Source organism: Nannospalax galili, unplaced genomic scaffold (genome assembly GCF_000622305.1).
Source record: "Nannospalax galili isolate Female #2095 unplaced genomic scaffold, S.galili_v1.0 scaffold300, whole genome shotgun sequence".
NCBI classification, from domain to species: Eukaryota; Metazoa; Chordata; class Mammalia; order Rodentia; family Spalacidae; genus Nannospalax; species Nannospalax galili.
The window spans coordinates 3,629,143-3,642,568 of record NW_008347322.1 but is presented as its reverse complement, the minus strand read 5'-3'; the positions used below and the strand labels follow the sequence as shown (position 1 = coordinate 3,642,568).

Genomic DNA, 13,426 nt, shown 5'->3' with positions numbered 1-13,426 from the left:
CTATGTAGACCAGGCTGGCCTTGAACTCACAGAGATCTGCCTGCCTCTGCCTCCCAAGTGCTGGGATTAAAGGCGGGCACCACCATACCTGACCCTATCCATCCATCCATCCATCCATCCATCCATCTATCATCTATCTATCTGTCATCTATCCATCCATCCATCATCTATTTATTTATTTATTATTTTAATGTGTATGAGAGTTTTGCCTGCACCCATGTCCTGCAATGCCCACAGAGGCTAAAAGAGGGCATGGAACTGGAGTTACAGATAATTGTTAACCATCATATGCGTGCTAGGAACCAAACCTGGGTTCTCTGTTAGAGCAGGCAGTGCTCTTAACCACTGAGCCAGCTCTCTAGCCATGAATTTATTTAAGTTTTAGCAAGTTGTGAAGTAACGTTCATTAAGATTATGTTATCTGCAATAAGAAATAAGTTTACTGGCTGGGTGTGGTGGCACATGTCTTTAGTCCCAGCACTTGGGAGGCAGAGGCAGGTGAATCTGTGAGTTCAAGGTTAGCCTGGTCTACATAGTGCGTTCCAGGCCAGCTGGGGCTATAGGAAACCCTGTCTCAACAAGACCAAAACCAAATAAGTTTACTTCTTTTCCAATTTGCATTTTTTTCCTTATCTACTCTAGATGAAATTTCCAGCCAATGTGGCCAGGCATGGTGGTGCATGCCTTTAGTCCCAGCACTAGGGAGACAGAGGCAGGCGGATCTCTGTAAGTTCAAGGCCAGGCTTGTCTCCATAGTGAGTTCCAGGACAGCTGAGACAGGGAGACCCTGTCTCAAAAACGACAAAAAAAAAAATTCTAGCCAATGTCAAATAACTAAAAGTCATCTTTGTCTTGCTCCAGATCTTGGAGTAAAAACTTTCAATTTTTCACAATTAAATATATTAACTGATTATCCATTTGACCTTTATTATACCAAGAAAGTTCCCTTCTATTTCTTGTTAGCTGAGTTTGTTTTCTTTTGAGACAGGGTCTCATTATGTAATCTAGCTAGCCTGGAATTTATGAAGACTAGAGTGGTCTCAAAGTCAGAATATTTTTTTTTTTTGAGACAGAGTCTTATGTAGTCTAGGCTAGCCTCTGACTCTATATGGTTATGTATGACCTTGAACTCCGGATCCTCCTGCCTCTCCTTCCCAAGTGCTGGAATTATAAGGCTGGGGCATGAGAGTGAGAGCTTGCAGATAGAATTTAGATATATATTTTGAGACAGGGTTTCTCTATAGCCCTAGCTGGCTTGAAACTCACTCTGCTTCTGCCTCCTGAGTGCTGGGATTAAAGGCATGCACTACCACACCTGGCCTTGAATTTATTTATTTTTTAAAATATATTGGGGCTGGAGAATTGGCTCAGTGGTTAAGAGCACTGGCTGCTCTTTTGCAGAGGACCTGGGTTCAATTCCCAGCACCCACATGGCATCTAACAACCGTCTGTAACTCCAGTTGCAAGGGATCCATGCCTCTTCTGACCTCTGCAGGCATTGCATGACATGGTGTACTTACATACATGCAGGCAATATACTCATACCCATAAAATAAAAATAATAAAGAAAATATTAAATATATATTATCTGTAGTCATCCTACTGTACAATAGACACCACAATATCTTTATTTTTTGTTTGTTTTTGAGACAGGGTCTCCCTGTACCCCCAGCTAGCCTGGAACTCGCTATGTAGACCAGGCTGGCCTTGAACTCACAGAGATCCTCCAGCCTCTGCCTCTGTCCCAAGTGCTGGGATCAAAGGCATATGCTACCATGCCTGGCACAATGTATTTCAGGTAACAATAACTTCATACCTAGTGATCAATGCCAATTTCTTGTCATCGCTCGCTCCCCCATCTCTGATAATCATCATCATTTCTACCCTCTATCCTATGGGAACTACTTTTTTTTTCCTTTAGTGTATTTTTGTTCTTTGAGATTTTCATGCAATGTATTTTGATCATATTCAACCCCAACTCCTCCCCTAGCTCCTCCCAGATCCATCTCCCACCTCCTCACCCCCTCCCAACTTTGTGTCCTCTTTTTTAAATTAAAAAAACTTAAGCTGGGCGTGCTGGCGCATGCCTTTAATCCCAACACTCAGGAGGCAGAGGCAGGAGGATCTCTGTAAGTTCAAGGCCAGCCTGGTCTACATAGCGAGTTCCAGGCCAGCTGAGGCTACAGGGAGACCCTGTCTAAAAAAAAAAAGAACCCCCCCAAATTATTATTATTGTCTTTTTGAGATAGCTCCCTGTAGTTCAGGCTGACCTGGAGCTCACTATGTAGACCATGCTGGCCTCGAACTCACAGAGATCTGCCTGATCTGCCTGCCTTTGCCGTACCGTACGAGTGCTTCACCACACCCGGCAATTCATTATTTCATGGTATGAGTGTATCACCTGCATGTGTGCAAGTACACCTGTGTCATGCGTGCGATGCCTGTAGAAGTCAGAAGAAGGTGTTGAATTCCCTGGAACTGGAGTTATGGACAGTTGTTAGCCACATGTGGGTGCTGGGAATTGAACCCGGGTCCTCTGCAAGAGCAGCAAGTGCTCTTAACAGCTGAGCCATCTCTCCAGCCTCAGAAGATGCTATTTTGAGAGCTCCTTGGCCAGACGCGATGATGCATACCTTTAATCCCAGCAACTCAGGAGGCAGAAACAAGGGGATCTCTGTGAGTTCGAGGCCAGCCTGGTCTACACAACGAGTTTCAGGCTGGCCAGTGCAAGAGGGTGAGATCCTAGGGAGAGGGAGAGGGTCAGACATTGAGGGGGGGTAGCGAGCGAGCTCCTTAGCGACTAGAAGGAAATGCAGGGGCCAAGGCTAACCCCCCCATCTTGCTGACCCCCCCCCCCATCTTGCTGCCTGACAGCTGGCGGGGGGGTAACCCTTCAGGCAGCACATTGTGGAGCAACGTGACGGCTGCGTGGGGACCACGCTGTGGACGCTGGATTAGGGGGCGGGAGGAGGCGGGGGCTGAGTCAGCGCTGACTGGGGAAGGTGGAGGCAGCTCCGCCCTCATCTCTGCTCGGCGAGCCAGGCCGTGCAGGCTAAGGTAGCAGCCCGGGAGCCGGAACCTTCGACCGCCGTTGCTCGCGTTCGCGGCGGGACGGGGCGAGGGAACCCCTTCGCTGTTGCTAAGGGGCGGCCCGGAAGTGACGCTTTGTTGACAGCGCACCAGCGGCCAGAGGCTCCCGGAGCCGCCGGAGCGGGACCAGGGGGAGGGGCCCGGCCCAGAGCCAGCAGCTGGCGGCCCTCAGCCCTGTCGGCCGCCCGGAGGGCAAGGTAACGGCCTCCTCCCAGGGCTCGGGCCGCGACCTCGCCGGCTCCGCCCCGCCGACGCGCTTTCTCCCCGGACCCCGGCAGGATTCCCAGCCTCCGGGGGCGCTCTGACCGCGGATCCCCTCCGGGCCGCATCCTCCGCTCCTCCTTGCCAGCGAAGTATCCCCGTCCGCTAGCCCACGCTGGGAACAGCCCCATCCCAGGGTAGGTCCTGGACTACGGGCCCAGGATTGTACCTGTGCCTCCCCCGCCACCCCACCCCCCGTCCGGCTCCGGGGCCTAAGCGTCGCAGCTGCAACCCTGGCCTTGGCCAGTCGTGGGAGGGCTGCTTTCTCCTCCCCCACTGAACGTGCCTGGAAAACCGAGCTCTCTCCACTAGGAGAATGACGCTCGCCCCTCCAAGATGGGGGAATCCATGTAGGGCTAGGAAGGCCGGCCTCTGCCCCTCCTACCTGTTGGATGAGCTTAAGTTCCCCCAGAGCCATGCTACTTAAAAGCTCAGGGATGGTTTGGATCCCCGATCATCTTCCAGGAAGGATGACAATGTGCAAGGGGACGCCACAGGGTTGGAAAGGGGCGGGTGGGCTTGCAATCTGTACACCAAGGGCGTCCATAGGTAAGTTAAAAGTGAAACTGACTGGTCTGGCCAGCTCCGTGGGTGGGAATTGATTTAGCTGCTCTTTAACCAGAATCAAAGATTTCCCGTGTTTGCTTATGCCTTGTGAGAGAATTTTAAGGGGGGGTGTGGGAGTGGGGGTGCGGGAGGTGCCTGACATCTGGGAAAAGGGGACAGTATGATGTTTCCCACTGAATGGTTTTCTTCAGGGTTCAGGCTGGCTAGAGTGACCATGGGACACAGCTTGAAAAGGCGTCGCAGGAAGCTCTACTTACAGCAGCAGGAGGTGGTTGTCAGGAGTGATGGGCTTATTCAGAAAATAAACATACAACATGGAAGGCGGTAATAGGGGTGAAGGAGAAAAATAAAGCAGGAGGGCAGAGATGCGAGAGGGAGCGATCCATGCAGCTGTCTGGGGGGGACGGTATAGAGCCATGCAGCTATCTAGGGGGAGGTAATAACATTTAACAATAGGTGCAAAGGTCCTGGGGTGGTGTTCCTGGTGACATTAAGAATTGAACAGCAAGAGAACAGGACTGGGCCGGAGTGAAGGAAGTCAGAACGGTTGGAACTAAATAACAGGGAGTATGTTAGGGGATGTCTATGTGAAACAGCATTGTATTGTAATGGTTGGATTGTCTGATGGTTGGAAAAAAACGCAGATTTTTCTGAGGTGACAAATGTCCAGTTCTGAGTGCTCTTTTACTGTCTCTATAATGACCACCAATAAAAAATCTTTGAAACTTACAGCAGCAGGAGGTGGTTGTCAGGAGTGATGGGCTTATTCAGAAAATAAACATACAACATGGAAGGCGGTAATAGGGGTGAAGGAGAAAAATAAAGCAGGAGGGCAGAGATGCGAGAGGGAGCGATCCATGCAGCTGTCTGGGGGGGACGGTATAGAGCCATGCAGCTATCTAGGGGGAGGTAATAACATTTAACAATAGGTGCAAAGGTCCTGGGGTGGTGTTCCTGGTGACATTAAGAATTGAACAGCAAGAGAACAGGACTGGGCCGGAGTGAAGGAAGTCAGAACGGTTGGAACTAAATAACAGGGAGTATGTTAGGGGATGTCTATGTGAAACAGCATTGTATTGTAATGGTTGGATTGTCTGATGGTTGGAAAAAACGCAGATTTTTCTGAGGTGACAAATGTCCAGTTCTGAGTGCTCTTTTACTGTCTCTATAATGACCACCAATAAAAGAAATCTTTGAAAAGACAGCCCTGCAGGTAAGTCATGCCACTGCATCCTGGTTGTGAGAATGTAAGCAAACCTTCTGCCTCAGTTTCCCCATCTGTAAAACAGGACCGCTAAATTATATGTGGCAGGTGGCAGTGCAGTGTTGGGAGGCCATACCTAGCAGTCACGGTGATGGCAGTAGCATAGTGTGCTGTTGAGGGACTGTCAGCCTCTGTGTGCCTCACGGCCACTCCACCCTTTCAGTGCCAACTGGTGGTGTCACCAGCTCTTGTGCCTTCCTGAGCTAGTAGGATTTACTACAAGAAACTGGAGGTGAGGTGGAAACTTGAGACTTTTTCAGTGGTAGTAATGGAGGCGCACCCTCTGGGGAATGGGAGCTCGGCCCTGGCGTTTTTTTCTATTTGACACAGTCTCATTCTGTAGCCCAGGATCACCCTGAATTCACTACAGTTTTCCTTTGTCTCTGAAGTGCTGGAATTACAGGTGGGAGCCACAAAGTTCAACTGCTGGTCCTGACTTTTTTATTTAATGTAGCCAAACTGGCCTCAAACTTACTATGTGGACAAGGCTGGCCTTAAAGTTCCTGCTCTTCCAGCCTCTGCCTTCTGAGTGCTGGGATTTCAGGCATGTGACACAACATGATTCCAGCTTTGGTCCTCGCATTTTCATGCCATACAAGATGGTAGGGACTATTCATTTATTTGGTTTTTGGGTTTTTTGTTTGGTTTTGGTTTTGGAGTGTTTTTTTTTTTGTTGTTGTTGTTGTTGTTGTTTTGGTCTTTTTGAGACAGGGTCTCCCTGTAGCCCCAGCTGGTCTGGAACTCACTATGTAGACCAGGCTGGCCTTGAACTCACAGATCTGCCTGCTTCTGCCTTCCAAGTGCTGGGACTAAAAGGATGCGCCGTGAAATCTCTTTTGAGGAAGACAAACTCCCCATCTAGTCGGACCCAGGCCCTCAGTCTTTTCCTTGTTTCCAGCGTGAAACTCCCAGGGAAATTTTACTTTTTTTGGTGTTCTGTTTTTTTTTTTTTTTTTTCGTCTTTTTGAGCTGAGGACCAAACCAGGGCCTTGTGCTTGCTAAGCAAGCGCTCTACCACTGAGCTAAATCCCCAACCCCGGATTTTTTTTTTTTTTTTAAAAAGACAATCTTGTTATGTTGGCCTCAAACTTGTGGTCCTCCTGCCTCAGCCTCCCATTGCTGGGATACATATGTGTACAACCGTGCCAGGACGAATGGGAACTTTTAGAATAGAGCCTAGGAAAACATCATTCTGTGACATAACATGATTAAAGTGATAGTGTTGGAACAGATACAACTTGGAGGCATGTTGGTAAGGATAAGTGTTTTATGAGCCTGGCTGTAACATCAAGTGTGTGGTCAGGTTGCAGGAGGAGGCTGTGGACCCTGGAAATACCCAGCATAGGCTGAAATTTTGCAGCCTGCCTTAGAGAACTACCCTTGATCTCTCTCTTTACTCAGTACATCATCAGGTCTGGGTCATAGACTGAGCAGGACCAGAGGATTTAAAATGTTGTGGCTTGGTGATGGAATGCCTGCCCATCCCAATGGGGGCCCATCCCAAGCTCGAAAAAAATCAAATAAAATGAAAAATCAGTGCACTCAGAAGCTGAGAGCCTGCATGGTGGAGCAGGCTGCCATGACTAGACCCAGACTAGCACTCTGCTTGATGGAGCAGGCCGCTGTGACTAGCATCCTGCCAACCCAGTTCAAGCACAGCTCCTGCTGCTGACTTGTTTATACTGGGTAAATCCCATATTCCCTCTGGGCCTCAGTTTCCCCATCTTTACACTGAGAATAATGTCACTCCAGCTGACTATAGGCTGTGGGGAAGACAAAACGAGACATGGGCCATGGAAGAAAGAGGCACCCGCCAAAGTGCTGCAAAGATGAAGAAAGGTTCTTCTTATCCCAGGGCTGCTGGGATTCTGCAGGTGTTCCCTGGGCCCACTGCTGCTCTTTGCTTCTAGAGTCATGTTTTGTCGATATTTATTTATTTATTATTTTTGTCTTTCTGAGACAGGGTCTCTCTGTAGCCCCAGCTGTCCTGGAACTCACTATGTAGGCCAGGCTGGCCTTGAACTCAGAGATCTGCCTGCCTCTGCCTCCTGAGTGCTGGAATTAAAGGTGTGCGCCACCATGCCCGGCGATATTACTTTATTTATTCAAGTACCACAGCACGTATGTGGTTTTCAGGGGACAACTTTTAGGAGTTCTTTCTGCCATTTAGCTGCTGAGGATCAAACTCAGGTCATCAGGCTTGGTAGCCACAGCTGTTCTCGACTCTAGAAATGTGAGTTCAGAGATCCATGTGGAGTCAGCTCTTTGGAGACCAACATCAAACCTGGTTCATTCACTGGAGCTGGATTTCTGTCTTTGGAGCAGAGAGCTGGGGACATGGCTTGGCCTAGTAGTAAATGCTTGCCATGCAAGCATGGGCATGTGAATTTGTTCCCTAGGGCTGACATACGAAAGCCAGGCATAGTGACATGTGCCAGCACCAGCACGGGAGAGGCAGAGACAGGAGGGTCCCTGGGACTGGCTGGCCAGCTAGTCTAGCCTCCCGGGAAAGTTCCAGGCCAATGGGAGAGCCTGTCTCAAAAACCAAGATGGACAGTTCCTGAGGAATGACACCCAGGTTGTGCTCTGGCCTCCACACACAAGTGTATATCATGTGCTTGTACACATGCACACACATGCACACTAATAAAGTGAACAGGAGTCTCCAAGTGTGTGCTCGGGAATGCCACTCCTCTTTGTAGATGGTCACCACCTTCCTGACTACAACAATACCAGATGGTCTGCACTCACTGTTCAAGGATGACGGGAGTTGTAGGGTAGCAGCTTCTTCGTAGAAGGGACAGCAAGGCTTGAGGCACTGACCCTACCTAAGAGGTCATTGGCACCAGTGAGAATATGCTGGGAAATTCGAAGCCCCAAGTCTTAGGCTGATGAATGGGGAGCACGAATCTGCAGGCACACAGACCCAGAGAGTACTTGGCCCTGAGCCTCAGCTGCCGCACCTGTTGGCTGTAGATAGAACCTCTGCCTCCTGTGTGGATGAAAGGAGCTGGTGCTTATCAAGGGCTGAGCGGGGTTCTTGGCATACCATGGTATTCAGCATTAGTATGGGCCTTAGTAAGTTTAACTGCACAAGCTGATCCCAAGCAGTGTGATTCCTAGCCTGTCTCAGTGTCCCTGTGCTCTTTAGTATTTGTTCATTGTTTCTTTATCACGAGAGGAGGCTCCAGCAGACACCTAGCAGGACATGCGTTCCTCCCTCATTCCACTTATGCATCCTCCTGGCGTAACCACCTGCAGATCATGTCTGTGTGGACCTCTCAAACTAGTTCTCTCTAGGTCTGATCCTCACCCACATCTGCCCTCTGGAGTTCCCTAGCACTTGCCTGGACTCTCCTCACAGCAGCCTCCTGTCCCCAGTCTCTAGTCCCAGATCCGCTCCTTTCTGGAAAGCATCCAACCTCTGTAAATAGGGCGTTTGTTTGGGTTCCCCCGGCACATGGGTTAATATTTCACAGTGTGGGCACTGCTCCAAGGTCAGAGCTTCTGGCTTCCCAGACTCTATTCCCCAGTGTCAGGATGCTGGGAGGGTCCCTTGCTCCCACCTCTGAACCTCAGTTGTTCTTTCTTGACTGGTCAAGTGGATGATGGAAGACTGTATGATTGGTTTGGTCCAATTAGACCATTTTAAGTTTGGTTTAGGTTTGACCACCCCCAAGGTCAATTTTGCTATCTCAAGCCACTTTTGTGTTTGTTGTGGATCTGTGTCTTCATCCGCAAATGGACTAGCAGTCTCTACCTCAGAGTACCATTGTGAGGTAATCCTGGCAGCAGTAAACCTTTGTTCCATTAAATGCCAGGCACAAGTAGGCACCAAGGATGTGGACGTGGGTGCAAGCCAGCAGTCTGTCCTCCTGAGCTGGCAGCTGGGGGGAGGGTCAGAGATGAATTGTTATGCAAATGAATAGCTCGCTAGCAGTACAGAGTACTTGGCTGTGATGTTTGGCTGGTTAAATAAGAAACTGTAGGAAGTAAATTCTGCAAGGAGCTGGATACCCGTCTGGAAGCACAGCATGGAGGTGGTGCGGTGGCGGGGGCAGCTGCTGTTGTTTTTCTCACTCTTCTCCCCTAATACGCCTCCCCCTGTGTGTCCTAACACACGAGGGAGAGAAAAGAGATGGACAGAGACACAGGGGTCTCCTCCTTTGGTGGTCTGTCAGTATCAGAGCCCGGTTTGTCCTCAGTAGCCAAAGTTCCAGATGGTTGGAACCTGCCATGGGAATGAAGATCCCTAAGCTTCTAAGAGGTGGAATGGGTTGAGGTGGCTGCTTCTGACTGGTGCCAGGCCTACGGTTGGTTCGGCATATGTGGTAGGATGGTCTGAGCCCTCTGGGCTTTGGTGTCAGAGGAGGGTGGCTCCTTCCTCCTCCAGCTCACTCAGGCCCCAAGCTGCAGATTCGGTACTGCCAGAAAAAGGTGAACAGGTGGTACCACGTTTGTCTTCTGGAGGCCTTTGGTGATCTGGGCAACTAATGCAGTAGTGACTCCTCCGTGTGGGCAATGGGGCTTGGGCAGAGCAGCTCCCTGGGCTTAGCCTTACAGAGGAGGTGGCTCTCTCCCAACAGTCACAAAGTTCTGCTGGGGCCACAGCAGATTCCTGGGAACAATGGAGCCAGCCTGGAAGTCCCTTGTGGAGCTCAGCCTCATGGGCTCACAGCTTGGGAGTCCCTTATGGCCCTTGTCCTAGGCATTTGTTGAAACTTTGCTTCCTCAGGCCCTGCACTGGGTGTTCAGGAGTACATCTGCTCATTTAGCCAGCCACCCTGTCCTGAGCCCTTGGTGCTGTCATGCCCTGCACCCCATCCTTTCAGTCTCTGTACGTCTTTTCCTTCTTCCCACCTCCAGAGCTAGCTAGGGCTCATCTTTGGGTTTTAGCTAAAGTGTTAAGCCTGCCGTGACTCCAGTCCAGAGCAGACTTGGGGGCCTCCCTGTCCTTCCAGGGACATGTCTGTATCCATGTTCTTTTTAGGTGGCTGGCTGTCTCCTTCCAGAGCCAGAATGTTCCATGGAGTTAGGACTCTAGCAAGTCTAGCTTGCTCACTGTAGGACCATGGCCCTCAGTGACTAGTGGCTGGGGGCATAGTCCCAGGGAGATTGCCTGCTCTTTACCCTTACAAGCTACTGTTTGCCAAGGAAGTGAGGTGAATAAGCTGGCATCAGGGTAGGGCCTGTGGGGGCCCTCAGCCAGAGCACCCTGATAAGGCAGGGCTGCCTTCCCTCAACACTGAGAATGTAGGATGGGCTCAGTAAGAGAGTTCAGAGACAGTGCTGAGGGCTGGCCAGGAACAGCCTCCTGAGGCAGAACACGAATGCATAGTGGGTGGTGGTAGGGGAGTCTTCAGAGAAGGTGCAATCACTGGTTAAATTTGAACTGTCCCAGTTGACAAAGAGTGAACTGAGCAAGGGTTTACAGGCGACTCACCTGGGGCCTCTTGCAATCCAGTGAATGAGGTAGGCTGGTTGCAGTAGAGGTCAGAGGGTACTGAAGAGGCCAGAAAGCTGGCTCCCAGGAGGGTGGGCCTCCCTGTACCACTCCACCTGACTCTAGCCTCCCAGGCAGGAGATGGTTAGTGAGTGAGGACAGCCATGTCAAGGCCCAGGCACCCACTTTTCATGCCATCCCTCGAGAGTGTCACATTGTCAGTGGGATAGCTGAAATATGGGCCTTGTGGGAAGCCCAGGCCTAGGGAGCACAGACCCTGATTGGTGTGGAAGGAAGGGCAGCTGGGTAGGAGAAGGTGCTGAATCATAAGAATAGCTGCTTTGAGGGGCTTGAGAGGTGGCTCAGGGGTTAAGAGTACTTGTTCTTCTAGAGGACTCAGGTTCGACTCCTAGCATCCACATGGCGGCTCTGTCATCCTCTTTCAGCTTTCCTGGGCACCACACACACACACAGTAAACATACTGCCAATCAAAACACTTGTACAAATAAAAATAGAAAAAGCTTTTCTGTTGTTGTTCTTTTTGAGACAGGGTCTCCCTATAGCCCCAGCTGACCTGGAACTCATTGAATAGACCAGGCTGGTCTTGATCTCACAGAGATCCACTGGCCTCTGCCTCCTGAGTGCTGGGATTAAAGAGTGCACTCTTTTTCTTTTTTTTTTTTTGACAGGGTCTCCCTGTAGCCCCAGCTGACCTGGAACTCACTATGTAGATCAGGTTGGCCTTGAACTCACAGAGATCTGCCTGCCACTGCCTCCCCAGTGCTAAAGGTGTACTCCACCATGCCTGACAGAAAAAGCGTTTTTTTTAAAAAAAGAATAGCTGCTTTTATTTAAAAAAAAAAAAAAAAAAAAAAAAAAAAAAAAAAAAAAAAAAAAAGAGTGCACTCTTTTTTTTTTTTTTTAAAAAAAAAAAATCTGCTTTTTTTTAAAAAAAAAAAATCTGCTTTTTTTTAAAAAAAACGCTTTTTCTGTCAGGCATGGTGGAGTACACCTTTAGCACTGGGGAGGCAGAGGCAGGCAGATCTCTGTGAGTTCAAGGCCAGCCTGGTCGATATAGTGAGTTTCAGGCCAGCTGGGGCTACTGGGAGACCCTGTCTCAAAAAAGACCAAAAACAAAAGAAAGAATACATACTGTGGGGATGAAGAGAAAGCTCAGCCATACCGTGGGGATGGAGAGATAGCTTAGCAGTTAAGAGCACTGACTGCTCTTGCAGAGGACCCAGGTTCAATTCCCAGCACCCACATGGCGACTATGAACTGTCCTTAACTCCAGTTGCAGGGAAATCTGAAGCCCTCTTCTGACCTCCGTGGCATTGCATGACATGGGTGCATTCACATACATGCAGGCAATACATTCATACACATAAAACAAAAATAATAAGGGGCTGGAGCGATGGCTCAGTGGTTAAGAACACTGGCTGTTCTTACTGAAGACCCGGGTTCGAATCCTAGCACCCACATGGCAGCTAATAACTGTAACTCAAGTTCCAGGAGATCCAACAGCCTCTTTTGTACTCTGAGGGCATTGCACAGCACGGGTGCACTTACCTACATGCAGGCAATACATGCATACATATAAAACAAAAATAAAATATTTTTAAAAATAATAATGAAAAAAAAGAGTACATACTGCTCTTGCAAAGGACCTGAGTTCAGTTCCCAGTACCCATGTTAGACAGCTCACAGTGACCTTTAACTCCAGCTCCAGGGGACCTGAGGCCCTCCTCTGGTCTCTGGCTATGAACTGTCCTTAACTCCAGTTCCAGGGGAATCCAAAGTCCTCTTCTGTCCTCCGTGGCATTGCATGACATGGGTGCACTTACATACGTGCAGGCAATACACTCATACACATAAAAATAATAAAATATTAAATCTCAGGGCCAGGCATGGTGGTAGAAACTTTCAATCCCAGCTTTTGGAGGCAGAGTTCTATGAGTCTATGAACTGTCCTTAACTCCAGTTCCAGGGGAATCCAAAGTCCTCTTCTGTCCTCCGTGGCATTGCATGACATGGGTGCACTTACATACGTGCAGGCAATACACTCATACACATAAAAATAATAAAATATTAAATCTCAGGGCCAGGCATGGTGGTAGAAACTTTCAATCCCAGCTTTTGGAGGCAGAGTTCTATGAGTTCAAGTCCACCTGGACTACATAGAAAATTCCAGAACAGCCAAGGCTGCATCTTAAGACCAATTAAGTCTTTTTTTTTTTTTTTTTTTTTTTTTAAGCAGGATCTCCCTGTAGCCCCAGCTGTTCTGGAACTCACTATGTAGATCAGGCTGGCCTTGAACTCACAGAGATCCCCCTGCCTCTGCCTCCCAAGTGCTGGGACTACAGGCCTGCGCCACCATACCTGGCTAGAAATTAAGTCTTTTTTTTAAAAAAAACAGGAAACAACAACAGAAGAATATCTACTTTTCCCCGTAGTGAAGATGGAACCCAGACTCTCACATATGCTGGGAAAGCACTGTACCCCTGAGCTACCCCTTCATTCCTTTTTTTAAATTTTGTTATTTAATACAGGGTCTTGCTAAGTTGCCAGCCTAGCCCTGAACTTGTCATCCCTCTACCTCAGCCTCCCCAGTGGCAGGACTGCAAGCTGCACCACCCAGGTCAGCAGGAGAGCTGTCTTCCACCAGGTGACTGTGACAGGCCAGGCCTGACCTCGGCCTCCTCTGTGTTACTCCTTATCATCATACAGTGCTGCGGGTGGAGACTGTTCCTCCTGTTTCGGTGGTGCATACTTGAGCTCAGAGGTGCTGACTACAAAGCCC

The 13,426-nt window shown here is 49.3% G+C and overlaps 1 protein-coding gene across 4 annotated transcripts in view; it reads left to right on the top strand.

Moving 5' to 3' along the window:
* The first annotated feature begins 3,149 nt into the window (after window positions 1-3,149).
* Window positions 3,150-13,426, top strand: part of Zer1 (zyg-11 related cell cycle regulator) — a 34,780-nt gene continuing 24,503 nt past the window's right edge. For 2 of the 4 annotated variants that reach the window (XM_008844000.3, XM_008843997.3), the window contains exon 1: window positions 3,210-3,488. The gene's annotated coding sequence lies outside the window, so the exon portion shown is untranslated. Of the gene's footprint in view, window positions 3,489-13,426 lie in introns of all 4 variants that reach the window. The other 2 variants (XM_029568700.1, XM_008843999.3) reach the window with 2 other exon arrangements.